The sequence below is a fragment of the Indicator indicator genome, chromosome 21, assembly GCF_027791375.1.
Source record: "Indicator indicator isolate 239-I01 chromosome 21, UM_Iind_1.1, whole genome shotgun sequence".
NCBI classification, from domain to species: Eukaryota; Metazoa; Chordata; class Aves; order Piciformes; family Indicatoridae; genus Indicator; species Indicator indicator.
Window position 1 is genome coordinate 14,942,098 of NC_072030.1, and position 6,108 is coordinate 14,948,205.

The window sequence follows — 6,108 nt, forward strand, 5'->3', positions numbered from 1 at the left end:
TTTTCTGATTGACTTCATAGAAGCCAAGTGCTTTTTATGCTGTGTCTTTCAGAAAACAGATTAACACATGGTAAACTGGAGAGCTGAAAGCAACCAAAGATAATTACTTGCCTTGTTTTGGTTTGGTTTTTTGGGGGTGTTTTTTGTTTGTTTGGTTTTGTGTGTGTGTTTGTTTTTTTGGGGTTTTTTTTTTTTTGGTGTTTTGTTTTTTTTTTGTAAGATGGAAATTCTTTCCTCATAACAAGGAAAGTTTCCTCAAAACAAGGAAACTTTGTTGAGGTGAATGGAAGTGAAGGGAGAATTGGTGCTAATGTGCTGCCTGCACAGTGCAAAAAGGGACATTGTGCCATCCTTAATGAGATTCTCCCATTTTCCCCTGGAGATGTAGTATTGAGTTTGGAAATAGAATTTGAACAATTTTGAGCTGAACATCTCGCTTTTCTGCTTGCTGAATAGACACAAACCCTTATTGTTTAATAGCTAGATTCACTTTTAACTGATAGAGGTTCATAGAGGTAAGATAATAGCTCTAAAAAAGTAAGGACTTTTTTTTCTCAACACTATTTAATTTATCATAATTATATTAAGTGCTAAATTGAAAGAGGCTTTTCTAGTTAAGATGAAGATAATGAATAGTTGTGCATTATTACCATAGCCACAATGGGGGAAGAAAGAGATTTAAGTTTTGCTCCAGCAGAAAGAAAATCTGCATCGAGGTAGGCCTTAATAATTTATTTCCCCCTCTCTGTTGCTGGCTCCTAGGTTTTGCCAGAAGAGCTTTCTGCCCTTTGCACCTCAGGGACACTTATTGAAAGGAAACAGCAGGCACCACAAGTGCAAATGGCTGTGGAAATAGAGTGAAGAAGCAGATTGCACCTTCAAGCTGTGCCTGGAGCTACATAAGTAGGGGCAGTGCATGGAAAATGCTATTGCAGGACTCAGCTCTGAAGGCACTGGTTTGTACCACCCGCAGGCCCTGCTCCCTCCGTGCTTTGCCCATGCTGCAGAGCAAGGTGGAGTTTGCTGCAGTTTTCTGGTTGCAGCAAGTCACAACAGCTCAGGTCCCCAGGCTGGTTGTGTGGGTGTGCACCAGCTTGCCACACCATCCACCAGCATCTGCTTCTGTTGCTCTCTTCTTCCCTGGCTGGAGCTGCGGGCAGCTTGCACAGATGGTCAGGTCCCTCTGGCTCCCTTTGAGTGCCTGAGCAGATTGCAAGGTGTGCAGAGTTGTTCAGTCTTTGTAGAAACTCACCAGCTCTTTGTTTTGGCACGTTTGGTATCTTTATGCTTTTAATGTAAGCACACCCAGCCTCTGCATGTGGATGAAAGCGATTTGTTTGGGACAGGGTTTCAGCAAGTCGTCTGCAGCCGAAACTGTCAAAGGGAAACCCAAACTGTGTTCCCTTGTTTATTCACTTCTGCACCCTGGGCTCCAACACAGCACTTGTCCACAGTATTCCCTCCACTGGCTTTTCTTGCTGTCCTGCTAGGAGTGCTGCCAAGCTGATCCACAGGGACTTGTCCCATTTGAAGATTTGTCTTCTGGGAATTGTACTTGGGCCATTCTCTTATCTCTCAAAGTATATCAAGGGTGTGCGTGATTCTGCTTGAAGCTTGGGATCTGGTCCGAATGTGAACCCCTGGAGAAGGGCTGAATTATGCATGAATTATTTAATCTCTTGAGCATTCCAGTCCCCTGTCTAAAAAGCATTAAGCAATATGGGGCTTTTTGCTTGGTTTAGTAGTGGCTCTGTGTCAGCCTCACTTGAACTTCAGAAGGCTGAGCATTTTGAGTGCTAAAAGTTCATACCCTTCCTCCAAATTCCTTGGACTGCAGTAGGAGAGACTTATACCAATGCAAGCAGTGTCTGCTCTTGGGTCAGAAATACTCCAGATAAGTATTCTGGTTTTTTCCCTTCCGTCCCCCAGTAATTTGGTACTTCTGGATTCAGACAGGTTGAGGCAATGAAAGTAGGATAATTTTGTGGTTAAAGCGTTTGGCTTTGGATTCAGGAGATCAGTGTTAGTTCCTCCTTCCATCAGAGGCCTCATGTAGCTGTGGGGAAGTTGCTTGCACTCCTGTGCTTCTGTCTGCACTGGAAAAATCATGAATCGAAAGTAAGTTTGGGGATTGGGTTTATATTTGGGTTTGGGCCTAGAAGACTCTGCTGGGAGGGTAGGAAGAGGGTCTGATGTCTTTCTCCAGGTTGTTTGGCCATGTCTGCTGCCCTGTCCCAGCCAGAGCATGCCTCTTTACTCTCTGAATGAAGCTAGTGAGAAATCTTCAGGCCCATCTTTTTCTCTTATTTTTTTACTGCCACTTTTTTTTTGTTATGCTCTTTGCTTTCATTTAATGCCAAAATTAAATGGTGAGTTAAGTAGTGTAGCTCTTAATAGTGTTTTGAAGAGGAGCTGAGCTGCACACACAGTCGGTGCCATAGGAAGCTGTGAACTAAGCCATAGTATTTTTAATGGGTGACCCTACTGTGCTCTGAGCTCTTGGCTCAGTGAGTCTGTCTTAGATGAGCTACAGATGAGACTCCCAGTGCTGTAAATGTCTGTACCATTTAGTTTTGAGTACCAGAAAATGAAACGGCATATGAAATAATAAAAAGGTTTATTTTACTTGAAGTCAGTAAAGCAATCTTTTTTTCTCCAGGCTGATTAGGAAATGGACCTTAGAAGAGTTAAGTAGAGAATAAATGTAGTGTTTAGGGGTTAGGAATGATTAATAAGCAACACAGGTTCCCTGTTGCTGGCTACCTTGCTGCTTGCTTGCGGTGCTGCGAGGTACAGGCAGCCTTGAGGAAGACTCTGCACCACCTTGGGATGGTGGCTTTGTAAGGTGATAAGTGTGCTCAGGATAGGAAGGCTGGGGTTTGCCTTTTGGATGATTCAGCTCTTTTTTTCATCCTGGATTTTAAAGCCAAAAGTATCCCTGTTGATCTCATTTGAGTTTGTATCTGCAAGCCATAGGATTTTAGGCTGGGATTCTTGCCTCATGTCTAGTAACTTTCTGGTTGAATTACAGCATGTATCTTAGGCATGCCATGCATTTTAATTCTTGTTGGTGATTCTTTTGTGCTTTTCAGCAACGTGTGAAAAGGGTAATTATCTTTACAATAATAGATATGTACTTTCTCCCTAATCTGGCTTTTTTCTAGCTTCATTTTTCTAGCTTCCTGACATCTCTTCCCTCTGAGTAATTGCAGTCTACGTTCAGGTGATGCTGTTAAGTGTCTTTGATTAGTTAAGTAGGTTGAACACCTTAAATCTCTCATTGCAATTGATTTAGGACCTGGAGACAGACTTGTGAGGTTTTTTTGCTGGGTCCTTTCCAGTTTTTCATGATTCTGTATTTCAGGTAAAGATAAAGATTTCATGTGATGTGCCAGCAGTGATCTTGCAGCTGCCACATACAGAAGTAAAGCTGCATTCTGGCTCTTGCTTTTTTGTTCCTTCCACCCACTTGTTTATGCTTCTAAGAATTGACTGAGCCCTGTTCACCCACAGTATTGCACTTGGCATTCAGACTCTGTTGGTTATCTGTAATTCTTTATAAATCAAGCCATTCTGGAAAACTAAGGTATGTGTCCAGACAGAGATGAGGGGGTGTTTTGGTCTGGTATTTGGCAACACAAGGTTATTTATCACAGATTGTGCTCTCTGCAGTTTAATAGTCTGATGACATTTTGCCAGTAATAAAAAGGTCAAAGAAAAAAAAGTTACTTCATACAAATCATAGCATTTGATTGTTGTTGTTACTAAACAGAGCATGGTTTCCTTGAAACAAAATTTCAGATATTCACAGCTTTGTAAAAGATGAATTAACAGCTGGTACAAATGTAGAAAAAAGAAAGTTCAAGGAGCTTTCCCAAGCATCCTTTCTATGCCACTGCCCCTGTTCTAATGGTTTATCCTTTCCTGAAGCCAGGTATAGGGAAAATGGGAGGAAAATGTGTGACTTGAACACTGAATACAATAGCAAAAAGAAATGATCAGAAGTTGATACTTGGAAAATGAGGCATTGAGTTGATTTAGAAGGCTGCCAGAATCATCGCTCATATTCACAGGATATTCCTAATATTTAGGAATAGTTTCCCATGTTACCTATTGAGAACCCTCTGTTATGTCCAAAGGGCAGCATTTTGGTGAAATAGAACATTACATCTTTTTTTTTTTTTTTTCCTCCAAACTTCCCATTGATTTTTGCCTCTGAGATACCTTGGTTTGACTCTGCAGTGCTGGTTTTGTTGTAACCCCAAATGGCCCTTATCAATTATCTTTACATTACAGAAGTCATACTGTGGGATGCAGCAGATGAGGGTTGGCAGTCAAGTTGAAGATGCTGTGACACTGGCCACAACCAGAAGCTTGGGTGGGCACAAGGGAAATGAAAGTGAAAGGTGTTGGTTGGCTCCTCACAGGGTTACTGTGTGGGAGAAGCAGGCACTTGTGACAGGTTGATGAATATTAGTGCTCTGAATTAGATTGTTTTACACAGAGGCAGCAGAGCTGGTACATTTATGTTGAAGGAAATGAGCAAAGTGACTTGCAGAGGAGTGCTGGGTTGTTTCTCTCATAAGGAGACATTTGCTTCTACCCCTCCTTAAAGCATCTCTGTAGGTATCTAAGAGTGTGTGCCTGGAAAGCTGAGTTATAACAATTACATGGCTACAGTGGACAGAGGAATTGTGTGCTGCACTTCTTGCTGCCAAACCCCTCTCAAAATGAATTTGAAAGTGAATACTTGCAAAAAAGGAGTGTTGAACAGTCTGTGTTGGGGGAAAGAGCATGTGTAGTCTCTGTGGTGTGCCAGGAATGGTAGCATTTTAGTGTCATTACATGAAGGTCCAGTGGGCAGAAGCTGCATCTTTAGCTGGCCAAGAATTGCTATTAATTTGTGTTGGAAACAAACCAGATCCACTTGAAATGGGTTTATTACAAAAAGTGCTGGTCTGCCATTTGAATTATTTCTACCAAAGCACTCTTGGGCAGCTCAGAGGGTTTTACTGCTTTACAGAGCTTCGTGTGTGTTGGGACGCTGCATGTAGTGGTCCTGGCAGCCCAGTGGCTGCTGGGTTACAAAATGCAGAAATGTGCTGGAGTTGGAACGAGCCACTGACTCGAGCATCCCCAGCTTCCTGCCATCCCAAGGAATTTGGGCAGTCACATTCATGCCTGCTTTTCTAAACTTTTATAGTTAAATGTTTTAAAAGCTTACTATGGTTGTGCAGAGTAACACAGTGTGTTTCTGCACTTGCTTTCTACCAAATATGTTGCTCTTTTTCACCCAACAAATGTGTGCAGAGTACCTAAACAGACTTATTAGAAAACCCCTAAGCACAGGAAGCACAAAAAGCATGAGCTTTACTTTTAAAGTATCTTTTCCTTAGGATGACTTACATCTGGAGGTCATTCTTTCCTTTGTAGGATCATCCCTGCTGTAAGAAAGGATGTAGGTTTCCTTTGTGAAAGCATCTGGTGTTGCTCTGTTTGGCCTTGTGTGCTGCTCAAGCTCTCTGGACTACATCTCTCAAAAATGCAGTCATTTCCTCTCCTAAATTCTTTGTTTGGCCAGCACTGTTTGGGCAGGCTGAGAGATAAAGGTGGAAACTTTGAACGAGGCTGGAGAAATGGTCCTGATCTCAGGCAGGTCTGAGGTGAACAGGAAGGGAGCAGGTGGGCAGGATGCTCTGGGGCAAACACATTGTGTAATGCTGGTGCCTGTGTACACAGGAGAGTGGTATCTTTCTTGCAAGTCTGTCTGATTGATGTTACATTTCTTGTTTAATCAGATACCAGTGTTATCTCATCCTGGGAATTTCTGCAGCTTGTCTCCACCCCAGCTGAAAATGGAACTTAATTAGCAGCTTCTGGAAAGTGGGGAAGAAAGTACGTCATGGTCTACCTCTGTTTTTGTTCACAGCTGATTTACTGGGCCTTTTCTTGATATTTTCACTAGTTCTTCATAACTTTGGATGGATTGTTAACAAAAAAAAAATCCCATTTATCAGGTTATTTTTTTTTTTATAAATGTAATTCAAGGAAATGTCTCTCACTTGTACCTAAAAACTAATAATAAATCAGGCAGTTATACAAATATCA